This window comes from Periplaneta americana, chromosome 3 (genome assembly GCF_040183065.1).
Source record: "Periplaneta americana isolate PAMFEO1 chromosome 3, P.americana_PAMFEO1_priV1, whole genome shotgun sequence".
NCBI classification, from domain to species: Eukaryota; Metazoa; Arthropoda; class Insecta; order Blattodea; family Blattidae; genus Periplaneta; species Periplaneta americana.
In genome coordinates, this window is record NC_091119.1 from 159,831,738 (window position 1) to 159,859,042 (window position 27,305).

At 34.3% G+C, this 27,305-nt stretch overlaps 1 long non-coding RNA gene across 1 annotated transcript in view; it reads left to right on the forward strand.

The window, feature by feature from the left end:
• Positions 1–27,305, forward strand: part of LOC138697158 (uncharacterized) — a 65,709-nt gene that overhangs the window by 33,675 nt on the left and 4,729 nt on the right. The window lies entirely within an intron of this gene.

A 27,305-nucleotide genomic window follows, 5' to 3' on the forward strand; every position in this document is an offset into this window, starting at 1 on the left:
CCTTTTCCATTTTACGAGTTCTTTAATGTAGTGGAATGCATCACATCCCGTTTTGTCAAGTGATGTAGACCAAAAATCAAGTTTCTTTATAAATCCTTTGATTTATCCCTGTCTGTTATTATGTTAACATCTTAGCGTGACAAACTTTTACTATGCGAAGTGTTTAAGTAGCAAACTAGGCTACTAAAAATGAACTTCATGTAACATTTCACGTCATTGTTGTACTATATTTTTCTGTTTTGGTTGTTCTTTGAGGGGATTCCACTAATTTTGAGTAAAATTATAGTTGTTTTAGATTTTACAGAGATTTGTATTTTTCGAATGAGTTTAATTGAAGGGTTCAGAACCATATTGGACCAAACATCATTTACTAAAACCGTAGAAAACTAGGGTTAAAATGAAGTTATCACCATAATTCAATGGAAACATACAGCAAGTAATATAAAGTATACACATTCAAACTAAATTATATGTCAGTCTTCATTAAACTATGGTATTCACTTAACTTTAACCCTTGCTTTCTTCGTTTTTAATAAATGGCGCTTGGCCATCTATGAATCTGAACCCTTCAATTACCTTACCAGTTCAGTAGAGGGAGTAGTCGCATACAGGGGTGAGAAGAATTCCGTCAAAATTATAACCAACAACGGTGTTCTTCCAGCAACGCTCTTACAGCGTTCACTTGCCGATTGCGGTCTGCCACCTCCACGTTTTTTATGAACATCTTCCTTCCCGCTACGAAATGCATGCGCTCACCTAGCCACGGTACGATATGGTGAAGACTCTCTACCACAAGCTTCCAGTAATGCTGTATGGCATTGTCAAGCATTCTTGGCTCTTGCGATCTGAATTTTAATGAAGTATCTTTGTTCGTATATGATAAACATTTTAGAGCACTACAGACAACAGTCCACAAATTAAACTCACTACACATACCTACCTTGCCTCCCGTTTCAGTTACCTGTCATCATATCATAACCTCTTCACACGCACGCAAAATAGCCTCATACTAGCCATACCAACACATAAGACATCATCGTATTCATCTTCATACACAATCTCGCTTTCGTGCTTGTGGAATACCCTACCCAGTGACATCAGAGACTGTCGGAATTTAGTAGCGTTCAAAAGCAAACTTATTAAGCATTTTCTTAAGCGTAGAGTAGGTTTAATTTTTACTTAGTTAATAAAAAAAAACTTTCCCTCTTCTTAATTTTTACAATGAACTGTCTAGCTTTTATTAGTCTGTTAATCTTTTAGTACTTTGATTTTATTGTATTTGTAAATTCAATATTAATTGTAATTATAATTGTAATTGTAGTCTTAATATTGTAGTTGTAATCCCCTGGTAGAGGGGAAGAGACGGCCTGATGGCCTTATCTCTACCAGGTTAAATAAAAAAAATACACATATCTTAAAAATTAGATTATTGTCTTCAAACTCACAGATAACACATATCAGATGCTCTTCTTTCTCATTGTCAGCAGCTTGCATCATATACCGCTGATAGCGCCACATACAAATATTGTCACTAATTATTGAATGACCCGTGATTTAAATAGCTAAGTAGTAGTGTTATATATAATTATATCCGTAAAATGGTCTAAACAAATACCACTACTTTTGCTCATTTACTATCTATAAATTAATTTGCAACTCCACTACAAGTGAATTTATCGCAGAATGAACAGTACTCGTGGTATAACCTATGATAATTTTAGATTTTGGACGTAATTTTAACTGAAATATATCGTTTAGAACAGGCATGTCAAACTCAGTTGAAGGGGAATATATCGTTTTAAAACAAGTACAATACAAACCAACGATTTGCTTTACACCTATTTTGTTTTAAAAGCATGTTGATCGTCGAACTTCCTAGCGGTTGTCTGATGTATCCCTGTCATTGTAATGTCATACACCGCTAAATTTAAACAGATTATAACTTAGCTCACTAGTTTATCGTTAATCAAGAGTTGAAATGGAACAGTCGAAAGTTTTTATACTGTTAAATTATGAGGAGCAACTAATGAAAACGTAAATTGTCTATCTCCTTCAAAATTCAGTTTGGAATGGTTTCCGACAGATGACAATATTCTCTATAAGTCTGTGCAATCAGAATTCTCCAAGTGGCAACCTATCCCATCAATTTTTACACGTATATGTGAGGAGCAACTAATCAAAACGTAAATTTGGAAATGAGAGTATATATTTCTATCAACAGTAATCTCACTAGAGTTTTGATTTATCTGGAGAAAATAAAAACTCGAATGGGATTTAATTGACTATTACACGATTAGAAGAAAGTATATAAAGATTAGAAGTAACGAAGTACTCCAATACAATAAAATATTAATTGACTTACGAAGATACAACTGTCTTCAGATGTATTATTGTACCATCTCAACATTACAAATATTACGCTAGATGCATGCTAGATGGCAGTGGTGTATTATGATTATGTGATGCTATCAGGTGTGCCAACTGTGGAATCTTCATTGAACTCTGTGGACTGTTACTAGTCAAGAAGGCTTTGTTGATTCAGTTTCATTTTTATTAAAACATTTGCATTCCACTTCAATCATCCGGATCCCAGTAATCAACGTCACTTGACAGATGATTTTCAATAAATCGTAGTATTAAACGATCTCTGATACGTGACTATCCATAATATCATATAGCAGAAGCTATAACAAACATAACCTAAATAATATACACAAGTGTTAGAAAAGTTTTAATTAGGGATGATGAAATAAACAAGAAACGTTTTAATTAACGATGATGAAATAAAACGTAAACATGAATAATTTTAAAAGAAACAATTATTGAAATTACAATTTTCAAATTTGAATGTTTTGGTGGTTGGTGGTTCAGTTGATGTTATATGGGACGTGTGCGTAAAAGAAGTGAACTCGTTGATGTACATGGTGTATCCCTGAACTTATTCAGGATTTCTGAATGGTGCTCTTCATATATGACCAGTGATCTTTATTAATTCTTGTTCTTGAATGCCAATGCGAGTCATATTTGAAAGTGCTGTGCATCGACTGGAGTGGTTTGCAATTTTATGTTTTTTTACGTCCAGACCAGTGCAATTTGAAATCTGGCAAACAAGGGAACAAATGCTAGGGACGCGATAAAATTGTGCGATAAGCAGCCATGATTGGTTGAAAGACGTCCTTTCGTACCGTTTTATTGGTCGAAAGTAATGTGACGTAGTAAAATTGTAATAGTCACAGTAAAACTGTCCGAAAATGAGAACTCTGGAATTTAAATCCCAGTCATAGAAGTATTTAAATACTGTCATCAAAAGTTAAAATGTGACCGGCAGCACAGTTCATGCAGTGTTCAGACAGATAACGCAACATAAAATGAGCAGAAATTCTCGTTTCCTTGCTAGAATAATATTGCAACAATTGCATGAATTCGTTAAATGTCCACCAAACCGCATCAAAACATAAATTGTCCAAGTTAGTGTTATAAGTTCTATAATTTTGAATTTTTTTTAGATATGTGGTTGATTTACCTTCAGTCATAGATTTAAACAAGATTTTATTCATAGTTCTATTACAAATAGATTGGAAAATATGCATGTTTTTTCTGTCCTGAAAATTTCGTCTTGTGTGACATGTTACGTTTTGATTACTTACTTCTCAATCATGATGTTAAGGGGTTAGGTACAGCTTACAGCAGTAAACGTTTTGGAAATATTCAACATAATTTTCCTCCATTACTGTATCTTGTACAATAATGAAAATTGCTATGTGTAATACACTGTCTTTCTGCTATATGAAAAAAAAAATAAATTTTTATGATTAAAAAAATTATATATATATATATATATATATATATTTTTTTTTTTTCAAAATTAAAAATTTTGGCAGTTCACTGTGCAGTGATGAAGCTTTTCCATCACAACTCATAAACTTGTTAACTTTTTCATGTTCTCTCTCTTTTATTTTATTACTGAAACTCACGTTTATAATATCATGCTATTTCATCTACATTCCACAGTAAATAATATATTTTATGCTCGACCATGCCGAAATGTAGTAATTATACACCTGGTAGCAGTCCTTTAATGCAGGTCATTAAAGTTCAGGTTTTCGATTATTCTCGGATATCCAAACGAAAGACGAGGGAAACGTCACGGAGGCTGGAAATCCAATACTGTCGCAGAAGGTTATGTTCTGTTACTATAATAATTAGCGTTAATTGTAAATAATATTCAAATAAATTCAATTCATCTCGTTTTTCAATTCTAAATCAATTTCCAGGTTATATCAGAATTAGTTCATGTTATTCTCTAGATTACATCAAGGTCAATGACATTATTGTTCCTCGGAAAAAATCGATACTTTCGCGTCTGCGCACATCTCACAATTTACGAGCTATGCACAAGGTCACTTCCGATCTTCAATCAGATACGAATAAAATGTATACTTATGAATAATTTCAAGTTAGAAATATGGTCGAGCATAAAAAGTCGTATGAAACTTGCCTATAATGGTAATTAAGACGCTTGTATGAAAATTATGAAACTCGCTTGCGCTCGTTTCATAAACAAACATACTCGCGTCTTAATTACTAACATTATAGGCTCGTTGCATAATGCACTATTTTTTTTATTTTGTGTTAGAAGAAAATACAGATATTTGACCATTTTTTAAAAAGGAATTTATCTTTTATCAGACAATTTATCAAAGGCAGAGAAGTTATTTTGCACCATATTGTAGATATTACATGCATAAATACACACAAAATATGTAATTACAGAATGTTGAATAATTTTCTAGTTATGTGGGAAACGTTTCATCATTGCACAGTGAACTGAATTTTGAAAAAAGAAATGTAAATATATATTTTTTTAAATCATAAAAATATTTTTTTTTTTCATATAACAGAAGGACAGTGTTTTACACATACTAATTTTTATTATTATACAAGATACAGTAGTGGAGGAAAAAAATGTTGAATTTTTTCAAAATTTTACTGTTATAAGCTGTACCTAACCCCTTAAAAGTTTTTAGATGCTGAAGAGCCCTGCAACTACCACCGACTGAAACTCCATTGGTAGTTAATAAATATTCATTTATTCAGTATAAAAGAAATATATTCTTGTACTAAACTGTATCCTACTTTGCAAAAGTGTAACTTAAGAAAATTGAATTACCTAGAATTTCTACAGTTTATCGTAATCCTCAAATGTCATCTGTTTTTACTTCTTACCCTCTACAGGTCTGTGCCGCATGTAATATAATTTTAGTGTTCACCTTCCACAGTAAAGTTCAAAGTACAGAGTCGCGAATAAAACGACAGAGCAGAGGGACGGAATGAACTTCATACGTCGGCCGGCCGCTCTGGTGGCAGCGGATAAATTACTTTTTCCTCCGTCCTATGTATCTATCCGCTGCCAAGCAAATGAAATGCCTCGAGTTCCTCCGCCTCTCCTATACAAGATAGCCCGCCTGTGTACCACGTCGTCCCATTCTTTTATTCTCATAGCTTTTTTTTTTTTCTGCAATATGGAGAAGGATTTATGCATGCGGGAAGATCGGGCCTACCTGAAGACAAGCCAGTCCCCTGGTCCCCAGATCAATCACATCTCCAACTAGGGATCGGCGAGATGGACAGATAGAATGTCAGTTCAGATTGAAACGACACAAAAGGATCATTTGGGAATTTATCTTTCTCGTCATGTAAATGCTATTGTTGAAGAGATGAATTAGTAGCTTCTTGAGTAGAGCGGTGAACTGCCTGAAGGAAAATCATAATTTAAAGCCTATTACCTTCTTTTTTAGTAGATTATTTTATGACGCTCTATTAACATAATAATAATAATAATAATAATAATAATAATAATAATAATAATAATAGTAATTTATTTAACCAGGCAGAGTTAAGGCCATACGGCCTTCTTTAACACACAACTAGGAGTAAAACTGCGCTACAAAAAACACTACAAATTTACAAAGTACACTGGGATTTTTTAGCATCTGAATGGAATGAAAGTGATAATGCCGGTGAAATGAGTCGGGATCCAGCATCGACAGCTATCCAGCATTTGATCATATTGGATTGAGAGAAAACCCCGGAAAAATCTCAATCAGGTAACTTTCTCCGAACAGAATTCGAACCCAGGCCACCTGGTTTCGCGATCAGACGCGCTAACCGTTACCTGTTATTTTCCATCGATTTAAATTTAAAATCTAATCAAAAAATGTGAAAGAGGATTCATAGAAAACATGTAATATTGCGCTCGTTATATGACAGTTGACTTGATATATGTCAACATATATGTCGAACTTGGAGTCAGGCCACAAAGGGAAAAACACCAGAGAAGAGGGATTCCATCCGGTGCTGTGGATTGAACTTCAGCCTAGCTCAGTTGTTAGAGCACTTGGCACGTAGAAACAAGGACCCGGGTTCGATCCCCGTAGCAGGAGCTAATTTTTCTCCTCTAATAACCATTGAAAACATTTAATTGCTTGAAATGTTTTTGCTGTTCGCGATAGTTACTTTGAACATGGTTGGGATTGTAAGGATGTTTGGGATTTGAAATTTAAGTTTCATAGAGTAGAATCCCTCTTATCCGGCAGGCTAGTTCCGGATACGAGATTTTGCCGGATAATTGAATAAATACCGGTATATACAAAAAAATAGTTCGTATTTCATGATGCCAAATGTTGAAACTGCAGCCATGTGAAGCTAATTTCTCTATTGCTTGCTCATAACTGAATGAACATAAAAATTGTGTGGATTTTCCTTATTAAAACATATCACACAATACAAATAATACCCTAATTTCAAGTTCGAATATTCATTGAAAATTAAAGTTCGTGCAAACTTCCTAATGTGGCAACACTGACGATTCGAACATAACTAAAAAACTATGTGGATTTTCTTTATTAAAACACATTACACAACACAAATAATACCCTAATTTCAAGTTCAAATATTCACTGAAAATTAAAGTTCATGCGATCTTCCTAATGTGGCAACATTGACAATTCGAACATAACTAAAAACTATGTGGATTTTCTTTATTAAAACACATCACACAACACAAATAATACCCTAATTTCAACTTCGAATATTCACTGAGAATTAAAGTTCATGCGATCTTCCTAATGTGACAACATTGACGATTCGAACATGACTAAAACTATGTGGATTTTCTTTATTAAAACACATCACACAACACAAATAATACCCTAATTTCAAGTTCGAATATTCACTGAGAATTAAAGTTCATGCGATCTTCCTAATGTGGCAACATTGACGATTCGAACATAACTAAAAACTATGTGGATTTTCTTTATTAAAACACATCACACAACACAAATAATACCCTAATTTCAAGTTCGAATAATCACTGAAAATTAAAGTCCGTGCGATGTTCCTAATGTGCAACACTGACTGTCCGAACATAACTAAACAAAGTATGTGGATTTTCTTTATTAGAATACATCACACAACACAAATAATACACAAATTTCAGGTTCGAATATTCACTGAAATTTAAAGTTCGTGCGAAGTTCCTAATGTGGCAACACTGACTGTCGGAACATAACTAAACAAACTATGTGGATTTTCTTTATTAAAACACATCACACAACACAAATAATACCCTAATTTCAACTTCGAATATTCACTGGGAATTAAAGCTCGTGCGATCTTCCTAATGTGACAACATTGACGATTCGAACATGACTAAAAACTATGTGGATTTTCTTTATTAAAACACATCACACAACACAAATAATACCCTAATTTGAAGTTCGAATATTCACTGAAAATTAAAGTTCGTGCGATGTTCCTAATGTGCAACACTGACTGTCCGAACATAACTAAACAAAGTATGTGGATTTTCTTTATTAGAATACATCACACAACACAAATAATACACAAATTTCAGGTTCGAATATTCACTGAAATTTAAGTTCGTGCGATGTTCCTAATGTGGCAACACTGACTGTCGGAACATAACTAAACAAACTATGTGGATTTTCTTTATTAAAACACATCACAAAACACATATAATATACTAATTTTAGGTTTGAATATTCACTAAAATGAAAATTTGTACGAACTTCCTAATGTGACAAATCTGACAGCCCAGATTGTGGCAAATGTGGCACATTCAAAGTTTTTTTGGCTCAGTCAAAAGTGTTGTTGTTTTGCTATTGCCGGTTATTTGGGTGCCGCTTACGAGGAATTTTATTGTATTTCTTTTCATTTCTGTTTTCCTACTACCCGCATTGAAATTTAACAAGGTAGAGCCTTGTCTACTTAATAACTGCTTCTCCACTCCTTGAGGTCTGTCTCAAGACAACAATGCAGTTGCTAGTCGAAACGATTAACACACCCGTGGCTAACGAGACAGACAGGCTACGGCGCGACGTCACATTCTTAGTCTTAACATGGCCAACATTGAACAAGTTTATATACAAATGCATGTTTAACATGAGTTTAATATAGCATCTTTTGTTTTTTAGAATTTTGAACATGTATTTAAATTAGGCGATTGTTATGATGGCCATGAGTAGACTGAGATAATCATGTGACTCCGACAAATACCTTACTATAATAATACCGGAAGCTATCAGTTCTGCGCGCGAACTACGCTGGTGCTGCTACCTAGGCGGCCGGTTTGGAGATACTTGTGAAACACGCTGTAATCAACTGCAATATATATTGTTGCTGGGCTAGTTAATAGTTTCATTAATTGGTGCTGTGTTAAAATGTCAGGGTTTACTATATGTGCTGTTTATAATTGCTACAATTACAGTATTACAAATTGCCCAAATCGTACTTTCCATTTCCGAGAGTTCATAAAACGTGAGTCGACAAAATTCTTTATTAGGCCTAACGCCTTTGTCTCAGTGTTCATAGAACAATAAAAATTAGCTTTTTTATTTAAACCTAATAAATGAATAGAAGTTAAAATATATTGGAAATTTTAAAGTTTTAGCAAATTAAGTTTTATTGTTGTCCACATGTCTTTACTAATTATTACAAGCATCAGATTACTACCATTTTATCTTTGCAGTTGTCAGCAATGGGTATATAAAACGTTATTGTAAATTCATTCTTAATGTCAGAATTAATTTTGTCTCACTAAAGCAAAGAAAAAATACGCAATATTTCTCATAATATGTAGCTTTGATATAAAATAATGTTACATTAAATACGGTACTATTCAATTAACATTTGTACTTGTGGACGTAATTCCACGCCGCTCCGCTAGATGTCAAGTCCATAATATTTCACACTCACGTCAATGCTGCTAGTATACAGCTGTTCGGTATTATTATAGTAAGATATTTGCCATATCTGCCGTTCATGTAAATAATGATGAATATTATAAGATAGATTATTAATTCATAATTAGGCCTGAGTGAAGAAGGTGCTTTCAAGTAGATAATAAGTCATAATAAATAAATACATACATACATACAATAAACATATAGGGCCTATGTATATAACTGTTGATGACTTTGACATGTTGCGCGATTTTGTTTTCAAGATTAAAGACGACAAAAAAGTCTTAAACTTCCTTCGCTGATATACAGACGTGGACAAATTATTAGACTAAAACGTTTTCTTCAAAACATAATATAATTCGTCATATCACCTATCAGTATAATTCACAGTCTCTCTATTGTTGTAAATATGATTGTTTACATCTACTGTTATATTTTTCCAATGGTTTAGTATATTTTTTATGGCTGTGTTGGTACTACTAGTGTTTTAATTATATACCGCAGAAGATATTCTCCCATGGCCTGCAAGAAGACCGGACATGAACGAAATTGAAAATCTGTGATCTATACTGAAGAAGAAAGTGAACAAAAAGAGACTTACAACGAAACATGGACTCATTTAAGCACTGTCTGATATCTGGCTAAATGACGCTGATATTCAAAGAAAGTGTCAAACTTTGGTTTCCAGATCCCAGACAAAAATCAACGTGTTAGTAAAGAACAAGTGAATGTTCACAAAATATTAGTAACCTCAAGACTCAATATTCTTTTCACTATATCTGTGTAAAATACATTTTTGTTCATTATATCTACCGATAAATACAGCTTCGTTGAACATATAATTAATTTAGTCTAATAATTTGTCCACGTCTGTACAATTCTAATAGCTGTGTTGGATGAACATTCTTCTTGTGCGAAGGGAAGTTCGTGTAATCTGTATTATGAATAACATTGAAGCGTATGGTACAAAACCTTTTCAAGCCACAAAAATAGGAGCTTACGTACTTTGTTATGAATTGCAGTTCCGTTAGTCTGTATGGATGGATATTTTAATTCATAATCAATATCAGGAAATTCTGTAAAATTTATGTCCTTCTGGTATTTAGAAACAGCGAACGACTCTCTCGGAAAAGATTATAGATGTCAGGATAATGCCAATATTATTTTTAAGAATGAGTAATTGAAAAGGGATTAAATTGAACCCATAGCTTGAATGTTCTTACAAAAGTGCTGGAATATCTTCAACTGTAATAAAATACGGTTACACTTTTCATCCTTCTGAGATCTGAAATCATTATGACCACCTCCCTTTCTTTCATTGTTTTTTCTTTCTTTGTCCTGTATTACCTCCTCCTCTGATACTGACTTACATTTCAATGCAGTATAGGGGAGAATGTGTCTAGATAAGCACATAAGCAGGGCCACCACTGAGACAACACAGCACATAAATGACAAGAGACAAACACCCAGTCTCATGGCCGGAAGATAAATCTCTTCAATTGTTTACGCAAGGAAAACTTATAGCCTACTTCAACGACTGGAATATTTGCAACACTCACAAAGGATGTTTCAAAATTATCAGGCCGAAACCATATACGGGTACGTGGATACTGCAAAAAAAGTTGTAGATAAAATACGATCTTATAATCCGGAGTACAAGCCACAATAAAAAGCTTATAAACATAGAATAAAGCCTGAATTTAAGTATTGTTTTTGTCTGACTTTGTAGAAAAAGCGTTTACCACGGCTCTCCTTGATACTTACTGTTTTATTGTATTTAATGTCATAAGCATCGAGAGTGATGCTATAGACAGTTATGAACTATAAGAACAAAATAAATAATAGACTCTTTTGTTCCCATTTTCTATTACTTTTCAACCACAATCATTACTAAATCGTACCAATTTCCATCACCACCTTGGCAGTACAACAGTGCAACTGCGTAATACCAAATAAGATTACCATAATCTGCATTCGGCAGGGGGGGGGGGGTTCCCACTCAGAGCTATGCTATATAGATTACCTTCATATCTGATTTTACTAATCTAAATACGCTCTTTCCGGTCGAGCAAACAGGAAATTCCTATTGTTGATTTTAGAATCCGGATAATTCAGTAGTTACCCTCCAACCACATACCCACCACAAACAAACCTAAGTAATAAATTTACAATTCACTTTTGCTTTTGTCAGCTAAGTCGTTTATAAAGTATATAAAGAATTTCAAATTTTCAATCAAACGACTTACCACATTTATAAATCTTATTAACACACGTTAATACATCTTTAAGTATTAAAAATATTACTTACATACTTACAAATGGCTTTTAAGGAACCCGGAGATTCATTGCTGCCCTCACATAAGCCCGCCATCGGTCCCTATCCTGTGCAAGATTAATCCAGTCTCTACTATCATATCTCACCTCCCTCAAATCCATTTTAATATCCTCCCATCTACGTCTCTGCCTCCCCAAAGGTCTTTTTTCCGTCCCGTCTCCCAACTAACACTCTATATGCATTTCTGAATTCGCCCATACGTGCTACATGCCCTGCCCATCTCAAACGTCTGGACTTAGTGTTCCTAATTATGTCAGGTGAAGAATACAATGCATGCAGTTCTATGTTCTGTAACTTTCTCCATTCTCCTGTAAATTCATCCCTCTTAGCCCCAAATATTTTCCTGAGCACCTTATTCCCAAACACCCTTAATCTCTGTTCCTCTCTCAAATTGAGAGTCCAAGTTTCACAACCATACAGAACAACCGATAATATAACTGTTTTATAAATTCTAACTTTCAGATTTTTTGACAGCAGACTAGATGACAAAAGCTTCTCAACCGAATAATAAGAGCTATTTCCCATATTTATTCTGCGTTTAATTTCCTCCCGAATGTCATTTATATTTGTTACTGTTGCTCCAAGATATTGAATTTCTCCACCCCTTCGAAGGATATATCTGCAATTTTTATGTTTCCATTTCGTACAATATTCTGGTCATGATGCATAATCATATACTTTGTCTTTTCGGGATTTACTTCCAAACCTGTCGCTATACTTGCTTCAAGTAAAATTCCCGTATTTTCCCTAATCGTTTGTGGATTTTCTCCTAACATATTCACGTTATCCGAATAGACAAGAAGCTGATGTAATTCCAAACCCTATCTGTTATCCTGAACTTTCCTAATGGTATATTCTAGAGCACCGGTTCCCAAAGTGTGCTCCGCGGAGCCCTTAGGGCTCCGCGAATGATTTTCAGGGGCTCCGTCCGCGGAAGTTATGAAGATGACAAAAATTGCTGCTTCCATCTAGTCTCTAGCGGGAAAACGGAAACTACTTCCATCAAGCAAAAAATATTTTCTGAGAAAGCAATTTGCGTTCTTTTTTATACATGGAAGTATTAATTTTAGATCTACTCGTCGCTGGAACTTTCTCGGTCTTTCTTGCTTGCCAAGTACTTAATGATTCTCGAAATTGATTTATTTTTTTATATACTGGGCAGGCAGCGTTTGTTATTCCTGGAATCTGCAATCTATTGACTGTTACGTTACCTATATATATATATATATATATATATATACTGTATACCAGCATGTTAATTTGATAGCAGATGTGTTAACTGAACTTTCGTTGAACCGGAACTGTGGCTTAAGCTCCCTAAGACCTAAGAGTCATTAGCCATCAACCAGTGCTCAGTCAAAGTGAGATAACAACAGTTATAACTTACTTTCAAAGAAGATAGTGCGAATTCCTGTAATTGAGTTCGGAATATGTTGAATATGATCCTGTTTCAGGGTTTACGATGCCTACTTTAGAGGTATTGAAAGAAAGTAACAAACGAAAATATTGTGATTTATATATGGACATGGGATTAACTGAGTTTGGTCATGAAAGTCCACAGTGTGTGATATGTAACAAAGTTTTTCCCAATAGTTCTATGTTCCCTGCCAAGCTTAGACGACATTTCTCAATTCAAAATTTCACAAATAAAACTACAGACTACTTCGAAAGAAAAAGTGACGAACTCTATGCAGTTCAGACAAAATTTTACTTCGTGTAAAAACAAACAACGAGAAAGCACTGAAAACGTCGTACTTCGTTAGTCATGACCAAGCTCTTGCTGTTAAACTTCACCCTTGCTGAAACTCTTATGAAACCACTATTAGTGAAGGTAGTGAAGTGCATGGTGGACGAGAAAACTGCAAACTTGATTTCCAGTGTGCCCTTATCAAATAACACTGTGCATAATCTAATCCAGAATATATGAAAAGACGTAAAAAAATATCATGATTTTCCGTATCAGTCAAACGAAATTTTCGTTACAACTTGACAAATCCATGGTCTTTACCGGATTAGCTATGTTAATAATGTTTGTGCTATATAAATTTTCAAGTTTTTTCATGAAATATTTTGTTCTGCAGCCATTGCCATCCTCTACAAGCGATACTGAATTCTTTCCTTCTTCATTGAAAACTCGATACCGTGGGACAATTGCATTGACGTGTGCACAGATGGCGCAAAGGCCATGGTAGGTCCTGTTACTGGCGCTATTACAAGGATCAAGAAAGTTTTAAAAACTGCATAACTAGTCACTGTGTACTACACCGACACGCCGTCGCAACGAAAAAATGCCAGCGTTATTAAAGCAGGTACTAGACAACGCCGTCAAAATTATCAACTTGTTATTAATATTACACACAGAAGTGCGATGGTTGTTGCGCGGTAAAACGTTGTCCCGATTACATGAACTTCGAACGAAAGTTTCTTCACTTTTGAATTACCAGAACAGTTTGCTAGCAGATTATTTCAATGATCAGGAATGGTTGTACAAATTATGTTACTTGGCAGACGAATTCAGCACATACGAAGCGCATCCAGAAAGTAAGTTTCCCTATTAAAAAAAAGAACACACACTTTCAGGAAAACATTTATTGGCGACAGGTACAGCAATGTTTAAGCTATTTTTTAACATAGCCACCATCAGAATTGAGACACTTGTCGTATCGTGGGATCAACTTTTGTATCCCTCTGTCGTAGAATTCTGCCGCCTGTGAATGGAATCAGCGTGTGACAGACGTCTTCAGCTCTTCGTCGTTGCCAAAACGCTCACCGGAGGACAGGAATTTCTTGAGGTGCAAGAAAACGTGAAAATCGCTGGGAGCAAGATCAGGACTGTAGGATGGATGATCAAACAACTCCCAGCCAAATTCCGTCAAAACAGTTGCTGTGCGCCGAGCGGTATGTGGACGAGCATTGTCATGGAGGAGCACAACACCTGCAGTAAACATTCCACGCCTCTTGTTTTGAATGGCACGTCGCAATTTTCGCAGTGTTTCACAGTAACGGTCAGCATTCACTGTTCCACCTCTTGGAAGGAAGTCAATGAGCAGAATGCCCTTTCTGTCCCAGAACACCGTGCACATCACTTTCCGTACCGACAGCGTCTGTTTGAATTTCGTCCTGACCGGAGATCCATTATGCCACCAATGCATTGACTGCTGCTTGATTTCCGGGGTGAAGTGCGAAATCCAAGTCTCATCGCCCGTGACGATCCTGTCGAGGAACTCGTCGCCGTCATCGTGATACCGTTGCAGAAATGTCAGTGCTGCTCCTAAACGTTGCATTTTGTGTTCGGGTGTCAGGTTTTTCGGCACCCACCTGGCACACACTTTTTTGAACAGCAGGTTGTTAGTGACAATGTCATGCAACAAGGATCGCGATATCTGCGGAAAATGGCTGCTCAGCTCCGTAATCTTGAAGCGACGGTTCTCCATGATGCACTGCCGCACCAGCTTAACACGATCATCATTGATGAGGGATGATCCCCCACTGCGCTCTTCATCAAGGACACTTTGACGACCTTCGGAAAACTGCCTACACCAGCGACGCACCATCTGGTTGCTCATGATGTTCGGCCCATAGACCTGACAGAGCTGCCGATGAATTTCAATTGGCGCAATGCTTTGTGCATTAAAGAACTTTATCGCTGACCGAACCTCGCAGGCAGCGGGAAAAGGAATAAGAGCTTTCATTTCGGACCACTGCTGCCACGCTACTGGCACCAGGCGGGACCTGTCCGGCTGGCATATGATTGATACGTCATAGATCTGTTACGCATGCGCAATTGACACGGCTAATTACGTTTATTTTCAAGGGGAAAAAATCAGGAAACTTACTTTCTGGATTCGCCTCGTACATACAAGGTAAACGGAAGACTATATTCGATGCTGATGACGAAATTTTCGCACTGAAGAAAAAGATAGTGTTCTACATAGAAAGCATCGACAATAAGAATCTTACGTTCTCATTGACTTCAAACTTTATAGAAGAAAATAGCATAACAATGAATGTCTCATTCATAGCAATAATGAAAGAACACCTTGACAATTTGCTTCAAAATATGAATTCATACTTTCCAAGGGACACTCAGGAATCGGTTCTAAAGAAATATGAGTAGGTTGTAGATCCATTTCCAGTGATGTCAAAACCAGCAGCCCTCACTGCTTCAGATATGAGATCCTTATAGACATGGTTTCGAACAGCCACTATCAGGCATAATTTGAAAGCAAACCATTTCCCGAATTTTGGGCTAAGTTAGGTAAGGATCTTTTGATATTAAGTTCAGAAGCTAAATTTCTCTCACTGCCTTTTGGTCGTTTCGACCCTTTCGGGGTACACGGCTACAAAAACAAAATATCGAACTGGTTTGGACACAGAAGACGATATACGTTTTCAACTGACTTCTATGACACCGGACATTGACAAACTCTGTCGCAAAAAAACAGGCATATTCTTCACATTAACTTCGGATGTACATATAACATTGTAACATTTTTTAAATATCTTAACTACTTGTTAATATCATTTTGTAGATTTAAATAAATTATATCCAGTACTTTTTTACTATTGTTTCCTTTATATGTATATATATATATATATATATATATATATATATATATGTATATATACATACATACTTCCGTTTATGTATCATGTGAAATATGCTTCATAGAACGTAGACAGATAAAACTAAAAATAAATAATTCTTGGGGCTCCATGAGAAACTTTTGCTTCAAAAAGGGCTCCGTGGCTGAAAAAGTTTGGAAACCGCTGTTCTAGAGCAAAGTTAAAAAGTAAAGGTGATAGTGCATCTCCTTGCTTTAGTCCGCAGTGAATTGGAAAAGCATCAAACAGAAGCTGGCCTATACGGACTCTGTTGTACGTTTCACTGAGACACATTTTAATTAATCGAGCTAGTTTCTTGGGAATACCAAATTCAATAAGAATATTATATAAAATTTCTAAAAATATATTTGTATTAATACGATAGTTCGGTATATTTCATTCTATACTCGTTAAACTTTCAATAATTAATATATGGAGTCCGCCAAAAATGTATGCACTCTTTAAGGAACGAAAACTATTTATTATGTGTTTGTTTTACATTTAAATACTGATTACACATGTAGTACTGTATTCAGTTAAGCACATGTTCAAAAATGTTCGCCGTTGGCGGTCAAACACATATCGCAACATCATTTAAATGATTCTCCTCCCATTTCTCAATTGACATTGACGTTGGCATTGACACTGACTTACGAAACATAGGCTTTTGACATCTTGGGCAGTCCTGTCCTGTTGCTATTCTTCATGCGTCTCCCATCTCTCAAGTTTTGAATTGAATTGAAAGAAGAGAATTTAGAGGGCAAATTTAAAAGGTATGCAAAACGCGTCCTTGCAAGGGGTTCGGGTCTGTAAGAAACTAAATATATGAGCTCCAAGCCTGTTGGCCACTAGTCTCACTCCAGGTTACGCTGCTCGACGTGATAACTATTAGTTTACGTCCATTTTCTGCTATTTCCTTAAAATTTTATGAACGCTCCTTCAGTGCAACAACGAAACTCGAAGTGAGACAAGTGGCCAACTGGCTTGGAGCTCTAATATTCAGTTTTTTCAGTCCCAAATTCGCTTGCAAGGACGCGTTTTTTCACTACTTTTAAATATTTCTCCTCCTATTTCCCTACTTGACATTGACTTACACATGAAGTGTGGCACATCTTCAAATAATATTTCCATTAAAGATGTGGTCACTTCGAAAATAAATTATATGACTTAATCCTATGGTTTAAATGTGTGATAATTCTACATTATTATTGATAATACAATTAATATTTCCTTGCATCGGTCACATCTAGCAACATTTTGCAGCCCTCAGAGTGAAAATCCTTCTTAATCCACGGCACTGAGATTTGTTGACGAAGTTTTCCCCGATATTGGGTAGCGCAGAGGATGGTCGGATGGTTGACTTCTTAGCCTCAAGGGGGACAGTTGAGATGCTGTTGAATCCGATTGTCCCGCATGTTGTCATATCCGTTCTACACCGCTGTGGCTCTTCGACCTCCAGGCTCTTGGCTTCCTAAACTTTTTGGAGAGTTTGAGTGAAATAATCCAGCCATCTTCCTGACCGGGATCACTCATTCCCCTTGGTTTTACCTCCGAACAACATAGACTCCAAGAAATCAATTCAGCAGCAACGAGTTTAATGGGTATCTAGCTCAGTCACACTGCTTTACCGTGGAGTATGAGTGAGTGAATGAATGAATTAATTAATAGCCGAAAATCTCATCGCAACGGCCTTCTACTATATTGTAGGGTGGGCTGGGCAGTTTGTTCTACTTAGTGAGCCAGTTCAAGAAAGTGTATTTATTTATTTATTTATTTATTTATTTATTTATTTATTTATTTATTTATTTATTTATTTATTTATTTATTTATTTATTTATTTATTTATTTATTTATTTATTTATTTATTTATTATTTATTTATTTATTTATCCATTCATTCATTCAGTCAATCCATTCATTCATTCATTCATTTTTTTCATTCATTCATTTATTTAATCTGACAGGATAAATTCCATAAGGCCTTCACTTCCATCCTGCCAGATAGCACATATAAATACAAAAAAGAAATACAAACACTGTTAAGAATAATATAAATTAAATTAAAACCCTATAGAGGGTCAATAGGGTCAAAATAACACTATAGAGGTCTCATCGAGCTAATATAAAAAAGAGAGAAAAAAGAGATAGCAATAATGATGGTTAATAATAATAATAATAATAATAATAATAATAATAATAATAATAATAATAATAATAATAATAATGAAAATAATAAATACATTACATATTAAAATTACAGCGATCAAAATAACAATTTGCTTACTGTTACAATAATATTTGTCTACAAAATTTTGTTAAATAATGCATTTCGGCCATGTCAGAGACTGTCGGACAATATAAAACTTCAAATTTAAATTTAAAAGTCACATTCTAGTTCATGGCATTGCTTGTTGAACACCTGTCAGGTTCGGCTTAACCCATGACATATAGTAAATATTGTAATTATGCTGTTATAAAATTGACAATTAATTTTATTTCCTTGTACCAGAACAATGGAAGGAGTCCATAATTGTACCTATTTTTAGAAAGGGGGACAAAACCAACTGTGGTAACTTTCGAGGAATATCACTTTTGTTGACGTCGTACAAAATTGTATCCAATATTATTTTGAGAAGATTAACTCTGTACGTGTATGAAATTATTGGGGATCATCAGTGCGGTTTTAGGCGTAATAGATCGACTATTGATCAGATTTTTTGTATTCGACAGATAATGGAGAAAAAAATGGGAGTATAAGGGTACAGTACATCAGTTATTCATAGATTTCAAAAAGGCATATGACTCGGCTAAGAGGGCTAAGAGGGAAGTATTATATGATATTCTTATTGAATTTGTTATTTCCAAGAAACTAGTTCGATTAATTAAAATGTGTCTCAGTGAAACATACAGCAGAGTCCATATAGGTCAGTTTCTATCTGATGCTTTTCCAATTCACTGCGGGCTAAAGCAGGGAGATGCACTATCACCTTTACTTTTTAACTTCGCGCTAGAATATGCCATTAGGAAAGTTCAGGATAACAGGCAGGGTTTGGAATTGAACGGGTTACATCAGCTTCTTGTCTATGCGGATGACGTGAATATATTAGGAGAAAATACACAAACGATTAGGGAAAACACGGAAATTTTATTTGAAGCAAGTAGAGCGATCGGTTTGGAAGTAAATCCCGAAAAGACAAAGTATATGATTATGTCTCGTGACCAGAATATTGTACGAAATGGAAATATAAAAATTGGAGATTTATCCTTCGAAGAGGTGGAAAAATTCAAATATCTTGGAGCAACAGTAACAAATATAAATGACACTCGGGAGGAAATTAAACGCAGAATAAATATGGGAAATGCGTGTTATTATTCGGTTGAGAAGCTTTTATCATCTAGTCTGCTGTCAAAAAATCTGAAAGTTAGAATTTATAAAACAGTTATATTACCGGTTCTTCTGTATGGTTGTGAAACTTGAACTCTCACTCTGAGAGAGGAACATAGATTAAGGGTGTTTGAGAATAAGGTGCTTAGGAAAATATTTGGGGCTAAGCGGGATGAAGTTACAGGAGTATGGAGAAAGTTACACAACGCAGAGCTGCACGCATTGTATTCTTCACCTGACATAATTAGGAACATTAAATCCAGACGTTTGAGATGGGCAGGGCATGTAGCACGTATGGGCGAATCCAGAAATGCATATAGAATGTTAGTTGGGAGACCGGAGGGAAAAAGACCTTTAGGGAGGCCGAGACGTAGATGGGAGGATAATATTAAAATGGATTTGAGGGAGGTGGGATATGATGATAGAGACTGGATTGGTCTTGCACAGGATAGGGACCGATGGCGGGCTTATGTGAGGGCGGCAATGAACCTTCGGGTTCCTTAAAAGCCATTTGTAAGTAAGTAAGTAAGTAATTTTATTTCCTATGTTATTTTATTTTATTTTATTTATTCCTCTTATATTGATATATTATATTATGTAGTTTCACTGCAGCTGTAATTTTAATTTCAGTTTCTATTTTATTTTATATATTCTCTTATAGGCCTATTAATATCTGAACTGCTACCGAACACGAGTGCTGCTCATTCGGTCCTCAAATTTTATTAATATTACTGTATCTCCTTCTTTTATATTGATTGTATTATTTTATTTCTAGTTCTCTTGTTGTAATTATATTCTGTATTCCGTATATATTTAAATTTAAATAAATGATAAATGTCGCAATTATATAAAAATTAATATTTTAATCACTGTTTTCTCGAAACATAACGTTTGCTACCGCCTCCATTACTCAATACCGATAGGAATTACATTAATGAAACATCTATGTAATATATTCAATAAATAAAGTGCTTACTGCAATGTTCTTTATATTATTGCTTTTCGTTTTTATAGTTTTTACATTTTGGCACATAAAACAGAAAAGGTAGGCCTGCGCTATAGGTCGTTTGGAAACAAAAATTTGCATGCTTAATATGCACGATTTGTACATAATAGAATTTTTATGTTTTTTCAAAACCTAATAGTTATTTCTTTTCATTATTAAAATGTTTGATTAACTGACTAAATCACGTAGAACTCCACGTATCATATTCTTCACCTTACATAATTAGAAACAATAAATCCAGACTTTTGAGATGGGCAGGACATGTAGCTCGTACGTGCGAATCCTGAAATGCATATAGGGTGTTAGTTGGGAGATTTAAGGGAAAAAGACGATTTGGGGAGGCCGAGACATAGGTGGGAGGATAATATTAAAATGAATTTGAGGGAAGTTGGATATGACTATAGAGATTGGATTAATATTGCTCAGGATAGGGACCAATGGCGGGCTTATGTGAGGACGGCAGTTAACCTCCAGGTTCTCTAAAGGTCATGAGTAAGTAAGTAAACAAAAACTCTTATTTTATATATTATGAATCATAAACTGTTTAGTTAAGTCAGTGCATTTCAAGTTGTCAACAAAATACATTTTAATTTTGAATCAATAAAGAAAATTAACAAGTGAAAGATTTAATAAGTGAATGAACATTATTATTATTATTATTATTATTATTATTATTATTATTATTATTATTACTATTATTATTACTGTTTCAGTAGATACTAATATTACTTTATCTACTTTGGTGTTATCTGGTAACAGTTGGCAACATTGAAAAGACTGCCATATTAACTTCTAGGATCTTGGGAACTTACGTTATGTGAACTCCACTATACAACTGGCTGATGTGACGTCACAGCGTCTCTTCTGTCACGGCTGTCTTAGTATTATTACAAAACAAGGTGAATCTACAAATCGGTAAATGTTAATAATCTGTTCTCTGTATGAATGATTTGAATTGGGAATTGGTAGAAATATACAAAGTTATGCACTACAAATACAAATATGTTAAAATTAAATGGTATAAAACTGAAATAGAAAATGAATAAATAGAGGTACTTAATCCGGCCAATATATCGACGGAGAGCTCCTGAGTGATGCACTACTGCATGACACGCGTGTGAGCGAGGCTGCCTGACGTCAAGTTAATGGATTCACTTGAGCATGAACGTTCTCCATTATGTTATCTTCGATCAAAACATGTCAGTTGGAGAAGTTTGTGACTAGATTAAGTTGACACTGTGTACTTAACTTCCGCAGTATAAATTGAAATACCCGGCTGAACTATGATCTCACACAAGTTGAAAATGTCAGCTTTGTCATTTCGCAAGAATTTGAACATCAAAGGTAGTAAAGGCTGTTTGAAAACAAAGAAAATGCGTAGATTACGACAGTAACACAAAACGTAATTCAATGTATCGAGCAGGGGCGAGCAGCCAACGGAGGACTTCGGGGTGCTATTGCCCACCCAAAATTAACCCGGCTTGAGAATTCGCCTCCTTTCTTCATTTGTATTCCTTTTTTCTTTTTCTTTCAATCTTTCCTTCTTTTTCTTACTTATTTTCTTTCATCTTCTTTCTTTATTTCTTATTTTTCTTTTTTCTATCTTTCTACTTTTCTTTCTTTTATCTCTTTCTTTATTTTCTTTCTTTTCTTTTCTTCCTTCCTTCCTTCTTTTTTTCTTTCTTTCCTTCTGTCTTTTTTTCTTCTTTTTGTTTCTTTCTTTCGACCTTCCATTCTTTTTCTTATATTCTCTCTTTATTTAATTTCCTTTATTTCTTTTGTCTTTCTTTCTACTTTTTCTTTCTTTTTATCTCTTTTTTTATTTTACTTCTTTTCTTCCTTCCTTCTTTCTTTCTTTCCTTCCTGTTCTTTCTTTCAATCTTTCTTTCTTTTTCTTATTTTCCTTCTTTTTTTCTTTATTTACTTTTATTTTTTTATTTTTTTCTTTCTACTATTTCTTTATTTTCTTTTTACTATTTCTTTATTTTCTTTCTTTCCTCTTTGTTCTTTCTTTCTCTCTTTTTCTTTTCCCTTTTCTTTCTTTTTCTTTCTTCTTTTTTCTTTATTTATTTTTCTTTATTTCTTTTTTATTTATTTTCTTTCTTTCTTTCTTCTTTCTTCATTTTTTCTCCCTTTTTACCTTCTCCTTCCTTTCTCTTTCTTTTTTCTTTCTTTTTTTCTTTATTTATTTTTCTTTGTTTCTTTTTTCTTTATTTTTACTTTTTCTTTATTTTATTTCTTTCTTTCCTCTTTGTTCTTTCTCTCTTTTTCTTTTCTCCTTTCTTTCCTTTTCTTCTATTTCTTTATCTTTCTTTCTTTTTTTCTTTATTTATTTTTCTTTATTTTTTCTTTCTTTCAACTTTTTCTTTATTTTCTTTCTTTTTCTCTCTTTGTATTTTTCTTTCCTTCTTTCTTTTTCTTTCTTTTTTCTTTTTAACATGTGAACAAAATGGACAGACTCAGGATACCTCGGCAAATTCTTCGTATCTTCCTCGTGCAACAAGGTCTTCGGGAAGACTATAATATAAGAGACGGAACGAGATCGTTCTCTGTGCTAATACAATATAAAGAATTAGTCTTATTAATCCAGAATGAATTACTTATAGTTCTGTTTCACATACATGCATATAATATTGCATGTTCATATTATCGCGTACATCATTCGATTCAAGCATTCATTCATAGTGTTCTGTCCAAGGGCAGGTGTTTCACTGCAACCCAGCTGTCTCCAATCTTTATATTTTCTGCCTTCTTCTTTGTCTCCGCATAATATGGTCCATATATCGTCTTAATGTCATCTATCATCAGATATGTTCTTCTGCACCGAACTCTTCTCCCATTCACCATTCCTTTCATTGCATCCTTCAGCAGACAGTTTCTTCTTAGCCAGTGATCCAGCCAATTCCTTTTCCTTTTCCTGATCAGTTTCAGCATCATTCTTTCTTCACCCACTCTTTCCAACACAGCTTAATTTTCTGTATCATTTAGAATTCGCAAGTATACCTTATTTATTTTTCTTCCTATGACCATGGTCTTCGTCTTGTTTGCATTTATCTTCATCCCATACTGCTCACAGCTTCATATAGCTCTAGGAGTATATTCCTTAGTACCTATTATCTGTCTCCTGCTAACAACACCATAATATCAGTACATTTTATGCACTTTGATTCGAGTTCATTTATAAACAGTAGCTAAATTATCTTTGCTCAGAGGTTAAATAAAACTGAATATGTAACTTATTCCAAACGATTTCTTACGCGCAATAACTCAATAATACGAGTATCTCGCTACCGTATTTGATAAGCGCTTAGCTTATCCATACTTCTGATAATATACAAAAACATTACAATAATTATAGCAATAAAATTACAATAGCCTACTCATAGCAATAGATAACATAGAATTAATTTTACGTTTATTTTATGTAACTATAAATAAATTCAATAAACCTAGGACTATAAATAACGCCTACTATAAACAAAATTATACCTCGCTTACAATATTTCCATTAAACCCAACTATTGTCAACTTAAGTGATTATTACAAGTCGCCTTAATTTCATATCAACTTAATTAATTACATGTCACAACTTACATAATTACACTGCACCTACAATTAAAATATCAGCCTTATGTTTTCAACCTTTTCTTAAATGTATTTATTTTGAAAGGAACACCCTGAAAGACTGCCGCAGGTAACAGTCTACTATTGTGCGGTTCTTACCTATTTCTCGTGATGATGAAAATGTTAAGTTTCAGTACACAGTGGAATGTCCGAAAGCTTAGATCTAATCATTGATAGTTCCTTCGTTAAAATATTTCTGGATTGAAAATTGTTTCACCGTCAATTGAGATTAAATCAACAATACTTTACTATAGAAGACAAGGATGGTAAGAAATAAATTACTGGCCACGTATTGTGATAGGCGTGTAAGTAGTGTTTGGGTGTATAAACTGGGAAGTGAATTTTTTTCAACAGCTTCCAATTATTTATCTGTTCTGTCTTCAGGGCAATACTCAATGTTAGGAAGGACATATTTTTTTTAAAATGAGTTCAGTAAGTAATACTACCGGTACGTTGAAAAAATTAAGCTGCATGTTATCAGATAGTACGCAACATAACCACTGTAAAAGGCTCAAATTTTCGCATTAAATTTCTTACTTTCTGAATTTATTATATAATTTCTCAAGATGTTAGTGTTAGACATTTTTCCTCTAGTCGCGGCCTAAATATCAGCAGAATTTATATGTACCTATTTCAAGTTATAATATCTTGTTCCAGGAAGTATATTTTCTTGACTGTAGCATGTAAAGATTCGTGAGAATTCTATATTTGTCATTTTTGTAGGAAAAAAGTTTCAAAAGTTTGTACACTTGTACGCCAGCAAGATAAATTTCAAATGTCTTAACAATGTCAAAACAGAAATAAATACACTGAGATTATCTGTACAACAGTGGAGAGCAGAAAAGTTTACAAGTTAAAGAAAAGTGGCCGTCATGGTTTAAGCTAAGCAAGTAACAAGGAAAGAGTCTGCTATCCGCTAAGTTGTCCTCAATGATATCTCGGTTATAATGCTGGCTGTTGTATCCCAGATTTATGAGTTCGAACCTGGCCGAGGGCATTGGGTACAAAGGGCGATAAAATCTTTAGAATGGTTTCCTCTGGGAGAAAAGTAATGCTGCAGGTTCCATGATGTAGTTTTACGGAATATAAAAATGCCGTTTCACTGAAAGATTGCTTCAGAAAAACTCATAAATTCTCTTCCAACTCTAATATCGACCTAAATAAAATTTTAATTAAAAACATATTTAAGTAAAATACTACTACTACCAACACCATTAGGCTCCTACTGGATCATTCCATGTCAACTGATACTGTATCTAAAAAAATATTTTCCATAAAATGTATAATTCTGTATGTTAAAATATGCAACATAGTCCAGGAGACATGAATATTATAGCATTTTAAAATAAAAACCTACATGTTATCATAAATAGCACAATTAAACTTTTCAGTTTCAATCGTGGTTTTGTTTCATATGTTGACTATTGTGGGAGTTCATGAATCTGGCCAAAGAAAGAAGACGGATATGTCAAGAAAGCTTCTGTCATAGTTAAAAAAGTGAAGCATCCAAGAGTTATAAATAAGCATGAACAGTTTGCTTCTGTTTGAAAGTGATTCATTTTCACAGTAAAATATTGTGATTTCATGATTGTTTCCTTTCACATTTTTAATTAGTTGTATTTTCGGATGTTTGGAGAAAATAATAATAAAATAATTGAATTTTCATATTTTATTTATTCTGTCACACCCGTAATATGACTCTGGAATTCGCTACCTGCTAGCATCAGGGACTGTCGAAAAAAAATTGAATTCAAACGCAAACTTACTAGGCACGTGGTCAATAATTGATTTCTTGTAAATAGTTTCCTTAATCTATCACAAAATATTTCAATATCCAGTAATTTCATCCCTATACAATTTTGTTAGTCTAGGTTTAATTTGTAATTCAGTAAATATAAAATATTCTTTGTTTTTCTATGATAAATTATCTAGCTTTAATTAGTGAGGTAATCTTTTCGTACTTTGATTTTTATTGTAATTGTAAATTTATTTGTATGTATTTATTTACACTGCAAGTGGCAGTAGTATATACAATATTAACAATACACAATAAAATGATAAGCAATACACAATAAAATTTAATACTAATTGTAATTTTTTTGTAATTATAATTGTAAATTTAATACTAATTGTAATTTTATTCTTCATATTATAGTTGGAATCTCCTGGTAGAGGGGCAGAGAAGGCCTGACGACCTTATCTCTACCAGGTTAAATAAATAAATACTACTAATACTGCTACTACCAATATGTTATAAATATTTTGTATATCCTTGGTCAAACGAAAATCCAAGTTTGCAAAAGGTAATTTTGTTCTAAAAATCTTACAGATACAGTAAAAAAAAGTCCTACTCTTACAGAATTCACCAATTAGCAGAGTTACTGAATGAACTACATGAATGCGCAATTTCAATAGAAAATTTTGTCACACCCATAACGTTTAGTTCCGCCATCTTTTTCTTCTATGGCGTAGCACCATTCAAGCTAAACAATCTAAGTACCTAGTTAATAATGCAGTTTTCTGTACAATTTCTTAAACTCTTCACTTACGATAATTGTCCTCTGATAGTCTGCTGTAAATGTTCAAAAGTTCACATTTTCTGCTTAATTTTATCTCCACTTTAATTTGGTTTGAAGTAGCTCTCCGAATGTTTGCGTCCTGAAAGTCCATTGATTCCTGCCGGCTTTACCCTCCTGAGTTCTTAGACTTTTGTTGTTTTATTTGTAAAGTTAAATATAATTTCACACTTTAAAAAAAGTCACTGTCACGAGAGAAAATAATTCTGCAGGTTATAGTTAGAGCACAAATATAGGTATCGTATATTAAACTATACTTCTGGTCTCTGCACATACATCTTATATCATAACCAAGTATGAAGTATGGTATTGTATACTATACTGTCGGCCTCGGAAGCGCAGTTGGTATAGCGCTGGCTTTCTGTGCTAGAGGTTGCGGGTTCGATCCCGGCTCAGGTCGATGGCATTTAAGAGTGCTTAAATGCGACAGGCTCATGTCAGTAGATTTACTGGCATGTAAAACAACTCCTGCGGGACAAAATTCGGCACACCGGCGACGCTGATATAATCTC